At 42.8% G+C, this 20,495-nt stretch overlaps 1 protein-coding gene, 1 long non-coding RNA gene and 1 pseudogene across 3 annotated transcripts in view; 1 reads left to right on the top strand and 2 right to left on the bottom strand.

Moving 5' to 3' along the window:
• The window catches only part of LOC147140343 (sickle tail protein homolog), a 237,456-nt gene that overhangs the window by 207,368 nt on the left and 9,593 nt on the right, over positions 1-20,495 (top strand). The gene's annotated exons all lie outside the window — the stretch shown is intronic.
• LOC147140345 (uncharacterized) lies at positions 4,361-6,068 on the bottom strand (annotated as a pseudogene).
• Positions 6,965-20,269, bottom strand: LOC147140344 (uncharacterized). Of its 2 annotated transcripts, none has more exons than XR_015088516.1 (3): positions 19,971-20,269; positions 18,215-18,283; positions 6,965-7,828 (listed from the first exon to the last, which is right to left on the bottom strand). It is a non-coding gene; the product is annotated as an uncharacterized LOC147140344 (long non-coding RNA). The 2 variants fall into 2 exon arrangements; XR_015088517.1 differs by lacking the exon at positions 6,965-7,828 and adding an exon at positions 12,644-13,854.

Below are 20,495 nucleotides of genomic sequence, written 5' to 3'. Positions count from 1 at the left end.
TGTATTTTACATTTAAAAAGTAGGTCTGTTCATAACATCACTTGATCATAAGTTATTACTTCCAGCAATACTTATAAAAAAGTTCCTGTCGCACTTGGAGCTTCACGTAACAACGTGAGTGCGCGAGTCAACTCTCTGCCATGCAATCCGATTGTCTTTCCACCGTTGACAACTCCCTAGAGGGCTGAGAAGTTATTGTTTGTGACAAAAATCACTGTCACGGTTTCATAAAATAAAATGCAAATCATAGACACAAAATACAGGCAGGAACAAACCTGCAAAAAAATAAGTCACTATGCTTTTTAGATATGATTTGTTGAACTTAGTGCCATAAATTGCCATATGTATAACGTAGTGATTCTGATTGGCTGTTCACAATCAAAATGCAAATCATCTGCCGGTGACAAATGACGTCACGCTACGGCACCATCAATCAGACAAACTACAATAGACGCCATTATTAGAGTCTGATGCGCTCGTTTCTTATTTTTCCTTTTTTTTTTCAAATCACCTCGAAACTTTGTCTCCATGTACCCATCCATCCATTATCTGTACCGCTTATCCTCACAAGGGTCGCGGGGCGTGCTGGAGCCTATCCCAGCTGTCTTTGGGCAGTAGGCGGGGGACACCCCAAATTGGTTGCCAGCCAATCGCAAGGCACACAGAGACAAACATCCGCGCTCACAATCACACCTAGGGGCAATTTAGAGTATCCAATCAACTTACCATGCATGTTTTTGTGTATGTGGTATGTGGGAGGAAACCGGAGTACCCAGAGAAAACCCACGCAGGTACGGGGAGAACATGCAAACTCCACACAGGGAGGCCGGAGCCGGGATCGAACCCACGACCTCTGAACTGTGAGGCGGACGTGCTAACCAGTCGACCACCGTGCCGCCCTGTCTCCATGTAGTAAAAGCAAATTAGAACTAACTGAACTTTCAATTATTATAAATAGAAAAACTAATAATGAAAAAGGAAAAATCATTTAGTCAGGTCAGTTTTGACTTCAATACATATTTTTGCTTTTATTACACATGCCCTGTCTGTGTGTTTCTATCCATCTATGTATCTATCTATCCATCTATCTAGATATCTATCTTAGACCAATTATCGATTAGATGTTATACATCACTATTATTTGTGTGTTAATGGCAAATGGACTGTCACTTGTATAGCACTTTTCTACCTTTGGTACTCAAAGCGCTTCACACTACCTCATCTACCTCCTGATGACGCAGCATCGGGAGCAACTGGGGGTTCAGTATCTTGTTCAAGGATACTTCAACATGGTCACAATGGCCGGGGATTGAACCCACAACCTGCCGGTTGGGAAAGGACCGCTCTACCACTGAGCCATGCCGGCCCCAGAGTGTAAATTAATTTGAGATTTGTGGTTTACAGTCTGTGATTATTTATTTACTGGACAAAATATCAGTTCCAATATTTATATTTAAAAAATAAATGTTATTGATACAAATATTGATCAAAGGTAGTGATGTCCCACCACACCATAGAGTCGAATATTATAGACCACATAGTTAAATATGCTCATAAGTTAATTTACCAGCTAGAGTATGGCAGCAAATTTTGCATTTTCCTTTTAAGGTCTTGAAATCATTATTAAATAAATTAATCCCCGATTTTTGAAAAAGTAACTTAAACTTGAGTAAGGCATTACTCTACAAATAGAGTAATATTGTAAAGAAACGTATTACTTTCACATGCAAGTAACTAGTAATATGTAATATATTACATTTTGGAAGTAACTTGCCAAACACTGTTGCTAACCATATTAAAACTCTTTTTATAATGAAAAAAATTTAAAAACTCTATGAAATTGTATCACTTTTTATGCATTGAAATCTTTGAATGTTCAACAGCATATTTTAACGAATTGGGTTAACTGTGTTGTGGTAGGATTTGTGTGTTGCTGAGTTGTGATGTTTCCGAGGTTCATGACTGCATCGTACGGCAAGCGAGTGGAGCAGCGGAGAAAGAATAGCACGAGCAGTTGTACTTCGATTAATAAAAACGTGATAATTAAACTACGTCTGACGGCGTGTTCCTGGAAGATGATAAATAATATGATAAATCTCGCTGTTTAAGTTTGACGTTTTGGGCTAAAAAGACTGCTTGCTTCCTCGTCTAAGGGACATTCACAGTCGGATGATGCCATGCATGTTAGACGTGCTAGCCGCAACATAACCGCCGATTTCATGTAGCAAAGTCGCGCACACAACTTTCGGACTTATCAACGCACCTTTTCCCATCAGCGATGGGGAACAGGAAAGCCAGAATGTTCCCAAACAGGAGACCGCAGTGTACGCGAGGACCTTCGAGTTCTGGCTCTTTTCTGGCTTTCTCTTTTGTGCCGCCACTCTCGTCTCCCGCATGCAACAGTGTACATGCGTAAGCTCGCGCTAATAAGTGGACCGAACCGAACGCAAGTGGACCGAACCGAGTGTACCGTTACACCCCTAGTTATCACACATTTACTGATTATGCTAAATAAACATGTTTGAGTGATATAGTTTACAATAATGTGTATTGTATTGTAAAGTACATATAAGAACGATGTGATATTTGCCTGCAAAGAATAATATTGCTTCCGCTCTTGTATGTGCTCGCAATGAAGAAATTGCTTCTGCTTTCATATCTATCAATAGCAGACTTGTTGACACCAACTGATAAGGTTTAGAAGGTTGTGGATGTGACTGAATGTTTTTGCAATGTAATGCTTTGGCGTAATTATGACGCATGGACACAGTAATCTTTCACTCACATACACACACATAGAGCAACAAGTCCAAGTGTTTCCAATGGCTTGCATGAGTTCCCCGCCCCTTAGGTTGGAAACACCCATGTAACCAGGGAATCCTGAAAGTTAATAAAGAGAGATTACGGAGAGATAAGGTTAGAACGTATGAGACGTTCTCCTCACGAGGACAGCGGGAAGCGGAAAATGGTGCCCTCTCTCCGCTCTTGTATGTGCTCGCAATGAAGACATTGCTTCTGCTTTCATATCTATCAATAGCAGACTTGTTGACACCATCTGTTAAGGTTTAGAAGGTTGTGGATGTGACTGAATGTTTTTGCAATGCTATGGCGTAATTATGACGCATGGACACAGTAATCTTTCACTCACATACACACACATAGAGAAACAAGTCCAAGTGTTTCCAAGAAAATGGTGCCCTCTCTCCGTTCTCCTCATGAGCTGGTAATAAGGACCTGAGTGTCTTCCTCTTCATTGGTGTTGTGTTATGAAATGTCTAATTGATGAACCTGATAGCACACCAACACACATATATATATATATATATATATATATATATATATATATATATATATATATATATATATATATATATATATATATATATATATATACACATTATATATAAATACATTTATATATATACACATATATATATGCACACACACATATATATATACATATACATATATATATATATATGCACACAGATATATTCATTAATTCATTCATTATCCATACCGCTTATCCTCACAAGGGTCGCGGGCATGCTGGAGCCTATCCCAGCTGTCTTTGGGCAGTAGGTGGGGGACACCCTGAATTGGTTGCCAGCCAATCGCAGGGCACACAGAGACAATCATCCGCACTCACAATCACACCTAGGGGCAATTTAGACAGTCCAATCAACTTACCATGCATGTTTTTGGAATGTGGGAGGAAACCGGAGTACCCGGAGGAAACCCACGCAGGCACGGGGAGAACATGCAAACTCCACACAGGGAGGCCGGAGCCGGGATCGAACCCACGACCTCTGAACTGTGAGGCGGACATGCTAACCAGTCGACCACCGTGGTGCCGCCACACAGATATATATATATATATATATATATATATATATATATATATATATATATATATATATATATATATACTTATTTATATACATATATATAAATTTTCTGTCTGCTGGGTGGCTACGAGATCTTACTTCTGCATGCTCACATGCCAGGGGGGTACTGCTTCTCGCAGGGGGTTCTTCTTCTGCCACTCGCATGCCAACAACGTTTGGACCCTCGGCTTTGTGGTTCTCTCCCCGGCGAGGAGTCCTGCTTGTCTTATCTGCCGGAGCAATGCAAGGATGTTGTATGCCTTTCTTCTCACTCTCCTTTTTCTTTAACCCCTGATGAATCTGCAGTCCCACAGTGGTCACTTTCCCCCATCCACACCCGCACAATCGAAAGGTCTTCATCTCATTGTCAGTATTCGTTCCAGTCGTTTCCGTGTAGTCCATCCTGTTAGGCCCATCTCCCATCCCGCCTCTCGGAGGGCCTCTGGGTTGTTTCTTCTTATTTGTTTCGGTATTCAAGTTTGGGTGACTCCGGGCTAGGAGTCAAGTGGGTTGGGTAACTAGCCGCCCACTCCCGGTGCAAACTTTCCTGCTGTCATCCAGTCTTTCCTGGAAGTCTTCCGGTCTTTCCTGGATGTCAACCGCGCTTTCGCAGTGGTTACCCATAAATCTGGTGTGGTGTTATTCCTGCGAGGCAACAGCATGGCAGCCATGGTAGCAGAGGACCAAAGCACAATGTCTGGCCGGAGTGACGTGGTGGTAATCTCGCAGGGGAACTGTAGCTGTTTTCCGATGCAAGCCCTCATGCTCCAGTCCCCGTCCTCAGCCAGGACACTCCGGGGACCTCGTCGGCTTGTGTCCGCACTGCCTTCACCTGGCTTCACAAACCTGACCGGGAGCTGTTTGGCTATAGGGTGGTTGTTGGCCTCGTGTCTGCTTCTCTGCAGGATTTTGGCCAGTTTTGTTAGCACTTGGTCGTGCTACCACCTGTATCGGCCCTTGCAGCCTTACAGCAAGTGCTGTAGGCTGGCATTGGAAGCACTGCACGGGAGACAGCTCTCCTCCTTGCCAAACCACTGGTGGAGGTTTCTGGGGCATGGCAAGGTGTCATATGTTGCCCTGAGCAGGAAGCTGAGTCTGGCTTGTGGCATCTTCCACAGGTCAGCCCAGCTGATCTGTCTCCTGATGGTCCTTTCCCAAGTGGTCCACCTTCCTTGCAAACCTTGTGCGATGGCCTTGATGGTGTACTGATCCCTGTTGGCCCTTGACACCTCTTCCACCCCCATGGCTTTCCATTCCCTCTTTGTGGCCTTGGACCAGAGGCGTGGAGAATCTCCCAAGCCAAGCCCCGCTCTTCCTACTTGCACAAGCCGACTATCTCCTGGTGTTGGAGCCTCCTGATGGCCTTTGCGACCTCTGGCCCTGCTTGCCACTTTTGGATTGGTATGAGCACATTCCTTGCAGTAGGATCTGAGGAGTCTTTAAGATCCAGGACCTATCTTGCCTTCTCCTGCTTATAGCCTTGTGTGATGGACTGAATCGGCAGTTGCAGCGAAGTTGCACCAAACAACCCTGTCTCAGAGAAGCAACACGGTCGGCCCAGCCACTTCTGGATGTAGGAATTGGCTAGTCTATCCAACCGTGTGGCTGTTGATGATGGAATCTTGCACATCTTCATCTTGGGTACAATGTGAAGTTGTAGCACCACAACTTGTACTTTCTGGGGAGCCGGCTCTTGTTGATACTTGACAGGCCTTCTGAGAGTTGTTTCCGTGCTGTCTTGCCTGCGTGCTTGTCTGACATATCTGCATCGTCCCGCCTTCCTAGGCTTTGGATGGGCTGACTGGCCAGAAGAGGGATTGACTCGCCACCTGCGACAAAGATAGTATTGTCTTTCCTGGTGCCTCTATGCAGGTAGAGGCTTCGTAATTTGGAGGGCTTGATCTTAATGCGTGCCCACGTCACCAGCTCATCCAATCTCCTCAGGCACCTCATTGCGCATGGGGCTGTCTGAAGCACTAGCATTACGTCGTCCATGTAGCTTCGGAGTGGCGGAAGCCTCTGCCCTGTCTGCAGCCTTATTCCTCCTACGGTCTGCCGGGCTCTGTGGAGGATGATCTCAAAGGCTGCCACGAAGAGGACTGGGGAGATGGAACACCCCATGGCGATGCCAACTTCCAGACGCTGCCAGCCTGTTGTAAATTCCTGGAGGCTGAAACACATCTGGAAGTCCCTGAAGTAGCTGGTTACCAGGTTATTGATGGAATCAGGGATGTGGAGGAACTCCAATGCAAACTGGATGAGTTTGTTTCGAGCCCCACCACATGGAGGTCACTCTTGTCCTGCTTGGCCCTCTGGATTTGCCCTCAAATCATTGAAGAATGTTCCACACATCCTGGAAAACCAGGCACTCCGGCTTTCTAACAACTGGTGTCGATGTAGCCATTCACTGTGAGGTAAGATGTTAATCTCTTGGTTCCTGGTTGCTTCTTTTCTGTCTGTTGGGTGGCTGGGGGGCTACGCAGGCGTTTCCGTGTAGTCCGTCCTGTTAGGCCCATCTTCCATCCTGCCTCTCGGAGGGCGGGCCTCCCGGTTGTTTTTTTTTTTAATTTGTTTTGGTAGTCGATTGGGTGACTAATATATATATATATATATATATATATATATATATATATATATATATATATATATATATATATATATATATATATATATATATATATTAGGGGTGTCAGTTTAGCGCGTTATTATCGGCGTTAACCCAACCCACTTTTGGCGCCATCAATTTTTTTCGTGTAATTAAGGTTTCCATAGCAACCAGGGGCTGCATTGATAAAGACTGCAGGTTACCATGATCTATACATGTATATTTTTTAAAAAAGCTTTTGAGTGGAGGAGGCGTTACATCTGCTTCAAAAAATTGATGATGAGGATGAATTGCTCAACTGACACACGGCTGAGTGCCTCGGTGATAGTCGTGATGTACGTTGTTGGTAGTGTAACCCTTAAAAGTTGTTCTTCATTATCTTCGGAGGCCGTGGTATGGCGGGTTACAATATAGGTTTGACTTTATGTATTTCTTCCGGCATCTTCCTTGCTAAAGACAACCGAGATGGCAGGACAGCATAATGTTGCATCTTTATTCAGACATGAACAGTTTCAAATTCGCCTCTCTCTCTCGTTTCTTTTTTGCTCAAGAAATGCGCCGTACCAAACCAAGTTAAGCACAATATAAAGAAATATATACTCACATAACAATATTGGTGCATTTTAGAAAACAAATACAAATAATAAATACAAAACAATATATGCAATCCCCAAATTAATATAAAAAATTGAAAATATCAATTGGAAACTAAATCAATCATGTTTTACAGTAGTACATACCAGACAGTCGAAATCAATAAAATAATGAGCTTATGTGGTGCTTGTTGACATAATTCCCCCATGGATAAAAAAAGTCGACCTCCGCGTTGCCGTTTGCTGTATTTTATAGCAGCGCGAGAGCCGCACGGGACAATCTCAGCGGTCCACCAACTGTTTCTCATTCATTTATCTGACACAATTTACATTAAAATATAACCACAACATAGTTTTAATAAACAAAATACCTTTATCAGACACTCGAGCAGCGAGTAATAATCTTTTTAGTCGAACTCATTGCCAGAGCGCAATAAAAGTGACATCCGTAAAAATTACTGCTCTCGTAGTTCTAATCCTGGTAGTCCAATTTTAAGCACAGTCCAGAAAACCAAGCGGTGCTTGAGCAACAAGTCGCCCTCAAGAGGCAATAAATACCGTATTGGCCCGAATATAAGACGGTGTTTTTTGCATTGAAATAAGACTGAAAAACTGGGGGTAGTCTTATATTCGGGGTCTTGACATATCCATTCACGACGCTTGATGGCGGCAGATATCATTGAAGCGAATGCTGAACTTGACTCCGCAGGCCAAAGCAACCCCTGTCACATGAGGATGACGTGCTATGGGAGGAGCCAGAGGATGGGATTAAGGACAGCGACACTGAGCACAGCGAGGCAGATAATTGTTTGTGAGGAGTAATGTTCTCTCATGATAGATCTCAGCTACTCTCAAGTTAAACCAGTTTGCACTATTTTATTGAAATGTTTTTCCTTATTCAGATTTGTTTCGAGACTAGTTACAGTTAGACTTCACTTTGATGGTTAATGCAGTTATTGCAATTTTGTTGAACCCGGAACCCACAGCGAAGCCCGCAGTAGCGCAAACTCAAGCAGTTCCGGCTCAATACTACGGAAAAACTTTGACCGCTTCGCCATCATCCGAACCAAAACAGCGACATGTAAGTTACTTCTTCGGAATGCATTTTACTGAAACTGCGAAAGATTTCAAATTTATTCATTTACATTTTCGTCTGTAGATCATGGCATCCAAACGAACAACGGTAATGACCATGGAAGAGAGAGTGTAATGCATCCGATTAAGCGAAGCTGGACACAAAGTAAAAAACATCCAGGAGACACTTGGAGTCGGAAAAAGTAAAATCTACTAGACTTTGAAAAACAAGGAATTGATTCTGGATCAGTACGATTCCGTCAGTTTGCTTGATCAGAGGAAATTGCTTGCGGCTCGACGGACAAAGTACAGTGGCGTAATTGAACGTGTCCTATGTATGCACAAGAATCACCAGACATCAGTGATGATCAACGTTACTTGCAATTAGTAACAAAACTATGATACGCAGACAAACATTTTCACACAGCAAAGAATAAAGCCAACACAACAACTCAAAATACTCATTTTTTCCCAAGTCTGAGAAAAATCATCACTAGAATACAATACAGTTTCCTGTAGTTAAGCACAGTACTGTACTGCATTGAGTTACAGTATTTACAGTATTTTTTCAACAGTATTCGGACCATGTTTGTTATACTGTACTGTATTTTGTTCATAGACCTGTACTTTATAGTGTAGTTTTGGTTTAATAAATGTTTGTGGATTTTTTTTGCATTACAGTATATTGCTTGTTGTTACACACGTATGTTGTTAATATACAGTACTCGCACGTTCATACAGGACATGTACTGTAGTCGTTTCCCACATAAGGAAATTCTGTTATAAGGAAAGATTGGACAATGCAAATATGATTCCTTACAAGAGAATACTTACTGTACTCACAAAAGCTACACTACATCTTCTGTATTTGAACAAGTGCAACTTTGAAAAATATAGTCTACCTTTAAACGTAGTTGAACCATTTGCCACTTTAGAATTTTACTCAGAGGTAGATGCAATATAGTAGTGCAATATGTCAAGTTCACACCAAGTGAGACATTAGTAAACAACGCACATAAGGAGGAGAAAAGACACTCGACACAATATTGTCTTTTTACTTGCAAGGAGAGCGCAGGGAAGTGTACTATTACAGTTCTTAAAACCCTCTGCCCAGCCCCTGTGCCTCCTGCCTTTTACTTTCTTAGGAGTCCCTGATTACAAAGGTGTTCCAGCTCTAAGGGAAAGGGTAGCGAAAGCAGCTGGAACACTTTCAACTTGTTTTGTCTATGTGTGTGTGAGCCATTATCATACATATGTGGAAGCAAAGCACACCAAGCAAGTTGGGCCTAGATATGGAAAAAGCTAAAGCTAAACCCACAAGCTAATAAAGCTAACAAGCCTAATCATGAAAAATCTAACACATGAATCATGATATACATTATTATTCTTACATATAACCAAACAAAATGCATTACCCTTGTGCATCATATAAGAATAAGAATAAGAATGCCTTTATTGATCCCACAGTGGGGAAATTTTCATTGTTACAGTAGCAAAGATATAGGTCACACAGGGGCGGCGGCATAATGTGGCCATTAATGTATAACATTGACGGCAAACATTTAGAATCAAACCTATGTAGATATACGCAGTAACATGTGTATATACACATGTGTATACACACCAACCTACATCTACATAAAAAATATGAGGAACACTCATTTCGGCCTGTACATAGTACAGAGGAAAAAATACTCTAAGTGACAGTGCTGCAGTGCTGTAGTGAAATGTAAGGAACAGCATTGGATAAAAATAAAACTAGACTAACAGTAGTGGGGAATGTTGAGTATTGCACGGTATTACAGTAGTGGGGAATATTGGGTATTGCACGATACGAGCTCAGGTGCAGGACTGCACGATTGCACTAATGACCGCCAGTTTGTAGAGACTACACAATGTTCTTGTTAAAGAGTCTGACAGCAGCAGGCAAGAAGGAACGGCGGAATCTCTCCTTAGCACAGCGAGGGTGTAACAGTCTGTCACTGAAGGTGCTGTGGAGTGCTGTTAGGGTGCCCTGGAGGGGGTGGTCCGGGTTGCCCAGCATTGATGACAGCTTGGCCAACATCCTCCTGTCCCCCACCGAGTCCACAGAGTCCAGGGAGCAGCCCAGGACAGAGCCGGCCCTCTTGACCAGTTTGTCCAGCCGCTTCTTGTCCCGGGCCGAGACGCCGCCTGCCCAGGTGACCACTCCCTGGAAGATGACCGATGCAACCACCGAGTCATAAAAGTTCCTGAGGAGTGTCCCCTGAACCCCAAAAGACCTCAGTCTCCTGAGTAGGAAGAGTCTGCTCTGACTCTTCCTATAGAGGGCGTCTGTGTTGTCGCACCAGTCCAGTTTATTGTTCAGATGAACACCCAGGTACTTGTAAGTTGAGACTCTCTCAACATCTGTTCCCCGGATGTTCACTGGTGCAGGTGAAGAGTGCTGGCGCCTACCGAAATCCACCACCATTTCTTTGGATTTCCCCGCATTGATCAGGAGGCGGTTCTGCTGGCACCAGTCCACAAAACCCTGAGTAAGTTCTCTGTACTCCCGATCATCTCCGCCTGTGATGAGGCCGACAATCGCAGAGTCGTCAGAGAACTTCTGCAGGTGACAGGTAGGGGTGTTGTAGTTGAAGTCCGAGGTGTAGAGGGTGAACAGGAAGGGAGCCAAGACAGTTCCCTGTGGGGCCCCCGTGCTGCAGAGGAGCACGTCAGACACACAGTCCTGTGTCCTCACATACTGTGGCCGGTTTGTGAGGTAGTCCTGGATCCATGTGGTGAGGTGGTGCGCCACCCCCGCCCGCTCCAGCTTGTCTCCCAGTAGGGTGGGCTGGATGGTGTTGAAAGCACTGGAGAAATCAAAGAACATGATCCTCACAGTGCTCCCCGCCTTCTCCAGGTGGGAGAGTGAAGTGTGGAGGAGGTAGATGATGGCATCATCCACACTGATGCCAGGCTGGTATGCGAACTGGAGTGGGTCCATTGAGGAGCTCACCAGGGGGCGCAGGTGGACAAGGACCAGTCTCTCCAGGGTCTTCATCAGGTGAGACGTCAGCGCCACCGGTCTGAAGCTGTTGAGCTCCTTCGGGTGGGGGGTCTTTGGCACCGGGACCAGGCAGGATGTTTTCCATAGCTGGGGGACCCTGCCCAGCTTCAGGCTCAGGTTGAACATGTGCTGGACAATTCCACACAGCTGGTCTGCGCAGGATTTGAGGAGCTGGGGGCTGATGCCATCTGGACCCGCTGCCTTCCTCGCCTTCATCTTCTTCAGCTGGTTCCTCACCTGAGATGTTGTGAAGGCCAAGGCTGGACAGGAAGGAGTGGTGGCTATCTGGTGTAGCTGGGAGCTGGAGACTGTGGAGAAAAGAGGGGAGGGGGTGACACGCCCAGCAGGAGGAGTAGGTGGAGACTGCAGCAGGAGAGACGGAGTGGAGGCAGGCATCTGATCGAACCTATTGAAAAAGAGATTTAGCTCATTTGCCCACTGCAGGTCCCCCCCAGTCCGGGTCTTGGGTTGTCCGTGGCCTGAGATGGTCTTCAGGCCCCTCCAGACTCCCCTGGCGTTATTCTGCAGCAGCTGCTCCTCCATCCTCTTCCTGTAGGACCTTTTCCCCTCTCTGATCCTCTTCCTCAGCTGGCGCTGCACAGTCCTCCGCTCCTCTATGTTGCCTGACGCAAAAGCCCTCCTCTTCTCCTTCAGGAGAGCTTTTATGTCTGGTGTGATCCAGGGTTTGTTGTTGGAGAAACACCTTACTGTCCTGGTGGGTATGGTGTTCTCCATGCAGAAATTTATATAGTCTGTAACAGTGTCCGTTAGACTACTAATGTCTTCCCCGTGAGCATCGCTGAATACTTCCCACACAGTTGTGCTGAAGCAGTCCTTTAAGGCCTCCTCGGCCTCTCCAGACCATCTCTGAACCGTGCGGGTCACAGCTGGCTGCCTGCGGACCAGAGGTTTGTACACAGACTGGAGAGCCACCAGGTTGTGATCAGCTTTGCCCAGCGGGGGGAGGGGCAGTGATGTGTATGCCTCCTTGGTGTTGGCATAGAAAAGGTCCAGTGTTTTATTGTCTCTGGTGTGGCAGGTGACATACTGTGTGAATGAAGGCAGAGAGGAGGAAGGGGAGGCATGATTGAAGTCACCAGAGATGAGTACCAGGGCATTTGGGTGCTGTGTTTGTAGCCTGCTCACTGCTGCAGTCAAGACATCACAGGCTGTGTCGCTGCTGGCAGCTGGTGGGACGTAGACAGTCACCGCGATCACGTGACTAAACTCTCGCGGGATGTAGAATGGCCTCATGCCAACAGCTAGCAGCTCAATATCCCTGCTGCAAAGCTGCTCCTTAATCGTGATGTGCCCAGGATTACACCATCTATCGTTCACAAACACAGCCAGCCCTCCTCCTTTCCTCTTTCCACTCTCCAGCGTCCTGTCCGCGCGTATGATTTGGAAGCCGTCCAATTCTACGACCGCGTTCGGTGTTAGCGTTGTTAGCCACGACTCCGTGAATAGCATCAGGCTAGCCTCCCGGAAGTCCCTCTCGTGCCGGGTAAGCGCCGCTAGCTCGTCCATCTTGTTGGGGAGCGATCTAACATTCCCCATGATAACAGACGGGAGGACGGGATGGTATCGTCTCCTCCTTTCCCTGCGTTTAACCCCCGCACGAGATCCCCGTCTCTTCCTCCTCAGCTCACGGGGGATATCGGGTCTCGCCCCGGGAGCCGGCGCCTGGTTAGCACGGAGTGCTAACAGCTGATTCCGGCTGTAAACAATGGGGGCTCGGCTCCGAGCCAAGTCGCCGGACACGATCGCGCAAAAAATAGCCATCAGCAGCAGCAAGAATACCGCAGTTTGGGTGTCCATTGCTACGCAAGTTACGACTATCAATTATACGAAAAAGGTATGAGGTAGAGTAATATTAAAGAACAAAAACACACGAAAAGGCTCACCGATGAGCCGGAGCTACTGTAGCGGGCTGCCACTCGCGCGGCGCCGGAAGGCAGATTGCTTAATTACTTAATTAGCAGCATAAAGCACTTCCTTGTAGTCTCAATAATGAAATGAACATTTAACAAGATAGATACTTCCCTTCTGAACATTTTAACATCAACAGTTGTGTTTGGGACTATGACTTTTGTGCTATTCCAAAACATAGTCCTTGGTCCACGCTGGTGACTTATGCTCTCTTTGTGGAGCAGTGCGTGTCGGTATAGTCTCTCTAAACCCGGTGTTGCGTTTTACAGTACCATCTCGAGGAGGATGTTCTGCTCTTTTGGCACAGAGAGAAAGACGATTTGCATTCCATCGTTTCCCATCACTCAATATGAAGGTTCTGTATCCGGTTTGGTGTTGTAAATCCACAGGATCGGTGTACTGTCTCTCTCCTTTCCCAACATGAAAAGGCTTGCGGATTCTAACCTTGCCTCCGACTGCAAATTTGGGAGGTTTAGGGAGACTCACCGGTGGTAGCGTGTGGTGTAGTATAGTTCAGTAGCATAGCAGTTACTGTTCGTTTCCATGGCTTTCGTGTTGCATGTGCTCCCTAGATACAGTCTTTGAGAACTCTGTTGAACCGTCCGATACACCCATTTGCTTGAAGGTGGTACACACTTGTTTTGATGTGGTTGATTCCTCTCTCCTTCAACAAGTCGACAAATCCATACGAGGTGAACTGTGGTCCGTTATCACTTGTTATGGTGCAGGGATTACCTTCACGTGAAAAGACAGCCGAGAGGAATGAGAGAACAGCAGCTGTTGCATTAGGAGTGAAGGCAACTTCAGGCCATTTGCTGAAGTAGTCAATAAGTGTGATTGCAAATCTACAGCCCTGTGGACCAAGTTCAAAAGGACCAACAATGTCAACGGCCACGTGTTGAAAGGGACCTTCGGGGAACTCAACAGGCTGTAGTGGGGCAGGAGACGCTTTGGCAATTTAATCACATAACTGACAATCTGAACATGTGGAGAGGATTCTGTAAACCAAACTTGTCCATGTTTGGCCACCAGTACAGTTCCCTGAGTCATTGTTTTGTGCGCATGTGCGATAGTCACATCGTAGGACGTGCAATGTTTTAACTTTTTTTTTTCTTAGAACACGGAAACTTTTGTTTTGCTTCATAAAATCAGAAAGCTATTCCGTGGTCTTACACAGCCTGTCTCGCTCACCTCCTTCCTCCTGCCAATCAGTCACCGGCCCCTGCCTCTCCACTCTAAACAGCCACTGCTGTCTGCTCTGAAAACACTAACAGGCGACATGGAGGAGACGACAGCGGCAGAAGCGGCAGTGGATTTAGTCCCCAAAAGATAGTCAACAACCAAAATATGAAAGTAAAGAAAAGGAAGATTCAGAACAACAAAACATCCTTTGCCAACAGTGCCTCACCGTTGTTGCTGCAATCGCCGTCACAAGCCCCTGTATGAGCAGTTCAAACTAAGAAGTGGGACCCGAGGTGAAATTTTATCTACTCAAAAAACAATTACAGCCGCCTTCGCCAGCATAACTCCTTACGATAAGAAGTCCAAACAGCACCGACAAATCACGGATGGAATATGTTTTACAGACCGTTTTAGTTATTGTTATATTTTTGTGAACAACTCAGGGAACTAATGCACCAGCTCTTTAATTTTTAATATTTTTGTTCTAATTTGTTTACAATTTTGCTGCAGTTTCACAAAGTTTTTTTTTTTTTTTATCTTATTATATTTTAACTCAGGCACTAGTACACCTGCTTTTTGATTTTTTTATATTTTATTTTATTTATTTGTTTAGTTTAAAGATGTTTATAACTCTGCTGCTGCTTTAGAGGTCATATATATATGTTAGGGCTGTCAATTTAGCGCGTTATTCTCGGAGTTAATCCAAGCCCCTTTTGACGCCGTCAATTTTTTGGACTGCGTGATTAAGGTTTCCTTAGCAACCAGCGACTGCATTGATAAAGTCTGCTGGTCACCATGATCTATCCATGTATATTTTTAAAAAAAGCTTTAGAGTAGAGGAGGCATTACATTTGCTTCAAAATACTGACGATGAGGATGAATTTCTCAGCTGACACATGCACTGCTGAGCCCCCCTGACCCGCGGTGATAGTCGCGACGTACGCATTAGTAATGTAACGCTTAAAAGTCATTCTTCCTTATATTCGGAGGCCGTGATATGGCGGGTTACAATAGGTTTGACTTTATGTATTTTTTCTGGCGTCTTCCTTGCTAAAGAGAACCGACACGGCAGGACAGTGTTTTGTTTCGCCTTGTGAGTCAGACGTGAACAGCCTTGCTCTAATTCACCTCTTTCTCTCGTTTCTTTTTAGCGCCGTACCAAACCAAATCAAGAAGGAATAAATACGAAAAACACAATATATCTAAAGAAATACATACCCACACTACAATATTGCAGCATTTTAGAAAAATAATAAATACAAAATAATATGACCTTTGCTCCGAAGCAGCTGTATTTTATAACAGCGGGAACCATGTAGCGCGATCGAGAGCCACACAGGATAATCTCAGGGGTACACCACCTTTTTCTCATTCATTTATCTGACACAATTTAGATTAAAATATACCCACAACAGAATTTTAATAAACAAAATACCTTTATAAGACACTCGAGCAGCGAGTAATAATCTTCTTAGTCGATTAAGTCATTGCCACAGTGCAATAAAAAGTGACATGCGTACAAATGACTGCTCTCGTAGTTCTAAATCTAAGCAGCGCTTGAACAACAAGTCGCTCTCAAGACGAAATAAACATATCTGTCAGAACAACACTAATGTAAATGATTTTGTGTGTTGGTGTGTGCATGCGCGGACGTGTGTGCATGTGGGTGCATGTGCGCGTGTAGGTGTGTGTGTTTGAAAGGGCTGAGGGGCTGTTTGTGTGAGTTGAATCCAATGCTTGTTTTTTCAATTGAATAGGGAGGTCAACCCAAATGAAAATGACATCACAGATGCCCTGAGAGCTCAAATAACGACCAATCATGGCTCAGTTGAAGGAAACAGGTGAGCTGTGATTGGTTGTTACCTGAGCAACTGTGATGTCATTTTCAGTCGACAGACGTGACAAAATGGCCGCCCCCAGTGATGGCTAAAAACAGGTGGATTAAGTCTTACTTCAAAAATCTTACTTCAAAAGTCTTACTTCAAAAATGCAATAATATCAGAATGCCTTGTTTCAACTAGTGTGCCTGCATAAAACATATTCTTTAAAAAAATATGTTTGGGTTGACTTCCCTTTATTAAAGTGTTTGCAAAAATCAATCCTCTTATTCATGTTAAGGGTATTGAAATTCAAGAAAATAATCGGACAGAAAAATCAAGGGATTTTTTACAATAAATAAAATATGCGATTAACTACGAGTTAACTATGAAAAAATGTGATTAACTACGATTAAATATGTAATCGCTTGACAGCACAAATATATATGCACACATATATACATATACATACATATATATACATACATATACATATATTTACATACATATACATATATATACACATACACAGGGGTGCACATAACTGGTATGCATGCGCAATAGATATCACTGATGCGTAATGCCATGTGAGTCACGACGCGCCTTTGCGTACCTGTACACAGTATGGCAAGCCATTTGAGCATTTATTCCAAATCCTTGATATCACACATTAGTGTATTTCATTAGTTCGGTCTTTGTCAGCACTAGTTGGACATTCAGCCACACTAGTTAGGCACTTTGTCCTACAAGTTGCACAGAAAGTTGTTCTGAGGAATTGCAGCTAGTCAACTAGAGGCTGCCTATTATGGGTTACATGTTCACGAGTGATTGCAGAAATGAGACTTCTTAACTATGTACATTCTATTTTGACATGACAAGTTAACTATAAGGGCTCAAAATGTTACATAGTTAACTTGTAAATGCAAAGATATCCACTAGTTACACTAGTTGGTCTCATTTTTCCCCTCACTTGTTAACTAGTGAAATATGTTTTTCCTTCTCGTAAACTAGTTGACTCCAGCGTGAGTCACTAGTTAACTACTAGTGACACTACTAGTGACACTGATTTTCTTAACACTAGATAACAAGTGGAAGGTATTTTGTCTCACTTTTCAGACTCAAGGATGAAATTGTAGACTTTGACTGAGCATGTTTGACAAAATTGCACACTAGCTGACATGTGCACACAACTAGCTAGCTAGTGAAATAATACAATTTTCCTAGGTGACACGTTTGCTAGTTACGAAACTATATAAGTTCACTAAGCAATTAAGTTTAACTAGCAATTTTGTTTAACTAGTACAATGTAAATGTCATCTAGTATGCAAAAAACATTAGCTAGTGCAACAAAAATCCCTACATGTTAGATTTATGTTGTACAAGTTGTGCACAGTCACTGACTAGTGCACAAACCTTAACTGTTCAAAGAAAAGACCAACATGTAGGAAAAATGCCAAACATGTTCAGCCAAATCTTGCACAAGTTCATTTCTGGGTCTGACGAGTGAGACAAAAAGCCTTACACTAGTTAACTAGTTAAATAAAAATCAGTGTCACTAGTTAACTAGTGACTCACTCTGGACTGAACTAGTTTACTAGAAGGAAAAATATGTTTCACATTCACTCATTCAACATGTGAAGGAAAAATGAGACCAACTAGTATAACTAGTGGACATCTTTGCATGTACAATTTAACCAGTTAACATTTTGAGCTTCACTAATGAGCTAGTAACGTTGGGAAAATTCCCAACTAGTGTGACTAGTGGACATTTTATGCTTTACTAGTGAACTAGTGATCCATTTTTGACCTAACCAGTTAACTAGTAAAGCCAGAAAAACCTTAACTGGTTTAACCAGTGAACTTTTGGCTCTTACTAGTTAACATGTGAACTGTAACATGTGACCATTAATATCTCTAATGCAACTCAAACACTTAACATGTTTAACATGTGGACAGCATGCAAATGAAGCAGGCAGGACAATAATTGTGATTGGTCGGTATACAAATGATATGTCTTGAAGCTTTAACCCTTAAGAGCGCGCTCCATAATACCAGTAAAGAAAATAGTGATTATATAAAAACATTTCATAGCCTACCTATGATTCATCTTTCTCGCTCTCTCTCCCTCTCCATGTACTGGGGGGTGCAAAGGTAGGTATATTGTTCTAAAAATGAGAACATACATACAATACTATTATAAATATGAAGTTATTAAATATTACATTGAAGTGTACGATTTGTATACATTTCAATATGCTGTATTAAACAATAAAATATCCATGTCGCACTGAACTGTTTATCGAATTGATACACATTAATCGAGAATAGAATGGATTTAGCATTAAGCTTTGTTTAATCACAACATACTAATGAAAGTACTTGACAAAATCATTAGTAAATTCCACAGATGTATAACACATTATTTGTAGTATTTGCTGTAATAGTAAAAATGTGAAAATGTATTTATTTACATCAGTTTTAATTTACTTTGTAATCAATCAGCGAAAACTTCATTTCTGACACCATACAAGAATTTACATACTTTTTGATGTATAGGGAGGGGCAAAAGTAGGTATACATTGGTATCACATCGGTGAAATTAGTTACATGATGAATGTAGTTGTTGTTTTCTTAATAAACAGTAAGTATTGTATAGGTTTCTCTATTTTTTTATAACTGTATACATACTTTTGATCATCGCTGTGTATTTACAGTAGATCTATTACAATAATCTCAAGAGAAAGAAATGTCATGGGGTATGCTGAACGAGTATGTTGATGATATTGCTGGAGCCGAGCTGATTTGCTCAGAGAATGTAGAAGCTATGAAAGAAAATGAAAATAGTTGGTTAGACAAGTCTTATTTGATCAGAAGTGAAAATGGCTCACTGGATAAAACTCCTTACTGGGACAGACACTGGTGCAGAATGAAATATTGACAAACTATATTCTGATACACACAGTGACATTTCATACCATATCTAAATTTCTATTATGATCATTTATGCATACAGTAATATACATATATATACAACACACTACTTCATAAAAATACTCATGCCTAGATAACAGCTATAGAAACTTTCCACTTTATATGGTATACTAAATAAAAGAAAGGCAGTAATGCAACATTCCTGCAATCATTATATACACAAGAACTATATTATGGGTTGAACAACAAATAAACAGGGTATTTTTGTAAGATTTCAGGAGAAAGTTGTAGCTCTACTCCTCCTGATTCTTTATTGAAGCTGATCATCCTATTCTATTAATAGCATCGTGCTGCTGAAGATGCGCCAACAGAAGGGTCAGAATGGAGCTGCTCATGCTGTGGAGTCTTCCAGAAGCCAGGACCGTAGTACAGCGCAAATGGGACTTATAATGCAGTTGCAGTCACATGAATATATATTAGATATTAAAAAGATGTAGTGCATCCAATGAAGGCAAGAAAATCAAACGTACAGAGGCCAAGATTAACGATATTATGTTTAAAGTTGTAAGCAATAAACAAAGTACACCGTGAAGCCAAAATGTGACTGCCAGATGCACGCAAAACTTTCCCATCGCGGTTTAACCGCTACAAAACTGTCAGAGCCAGCGGCAGATTTCATAAAGTCCTGCCGACATTAAACTGCTTTCGGCGGCTACTGTGAGCGTTAAACTGCCGCCAGAACTGTCAAAACACCAGACACCGACATCCTCGAAATCGTTTGAGCAAATTTTTAAGCAGGCTTTACCCTGATAAATTGACAACACATTTGACGAATGCACAACTACTTTCTCGCCTAAAATAATCGTAAAACTACATTGTGTATTACAAAAACAGTCGCATTTACAAAAACACTTGCAGTACCTGTGAAAGTTTTCCACTCGGCTTCTGTCGCGCTGGTTGGCGCAAAGTGTATCATGATTGGATGTTCGGAGCTACGTCATGTCTGATGCATCCTGGGTAATGTAGTAGACTTGTTAGAACAATGTCGTTTAACAAATATACAAAGGGCTTGCTTTGCGTAATTAGTCAATAGCCATGATATCAGGCGTTCCATTGTGCCACTAGTAATACTAGTGAGCTAATTTTAGATCTTACTAGTGAACATGTAGGCTCAAATACACCCACTATCTCACTAGTAAAATCATTTTAGGGCTTACTAGTGAACATGTAAAGTAAAAAACGCACACTAGTGGGCATTTTTTTAATTACTAGTGATCATGTAGGCTCAAATACGCCCACTAGCTCACTAGTAAGCTCATTTTAGAACATACTAGTGAACATTTAGGCTAAAAATGCCCACTAGTAATACTAGTGAGCTCATTTTAGAGATTACTAGTAAACATGTAAAGTCAAAAACGCAAACTGGTTCACTAGAAAGCGAATTTT

Source organism: Filicampus tigris, chromosome 10 (assembly GCF_054856515.1).
Source record: "Filicampus tigris isolate MCC_2025a chromosome 10, RoL_Ftig_1.0, whole genome shotgun sequence".
Classification (NCBI taxonomy): Eukaryota; Metazoa; Chordata; class Actinopteri; order Syngnathiformes; family Syngnathidae; genus Filicampus; species Filicampus tigris.
The sequence above is the reverse complement of the archived record's forward strand: the minus strand, read 5'-3'. Positions and strand labels throughout refer to the sequence as shown.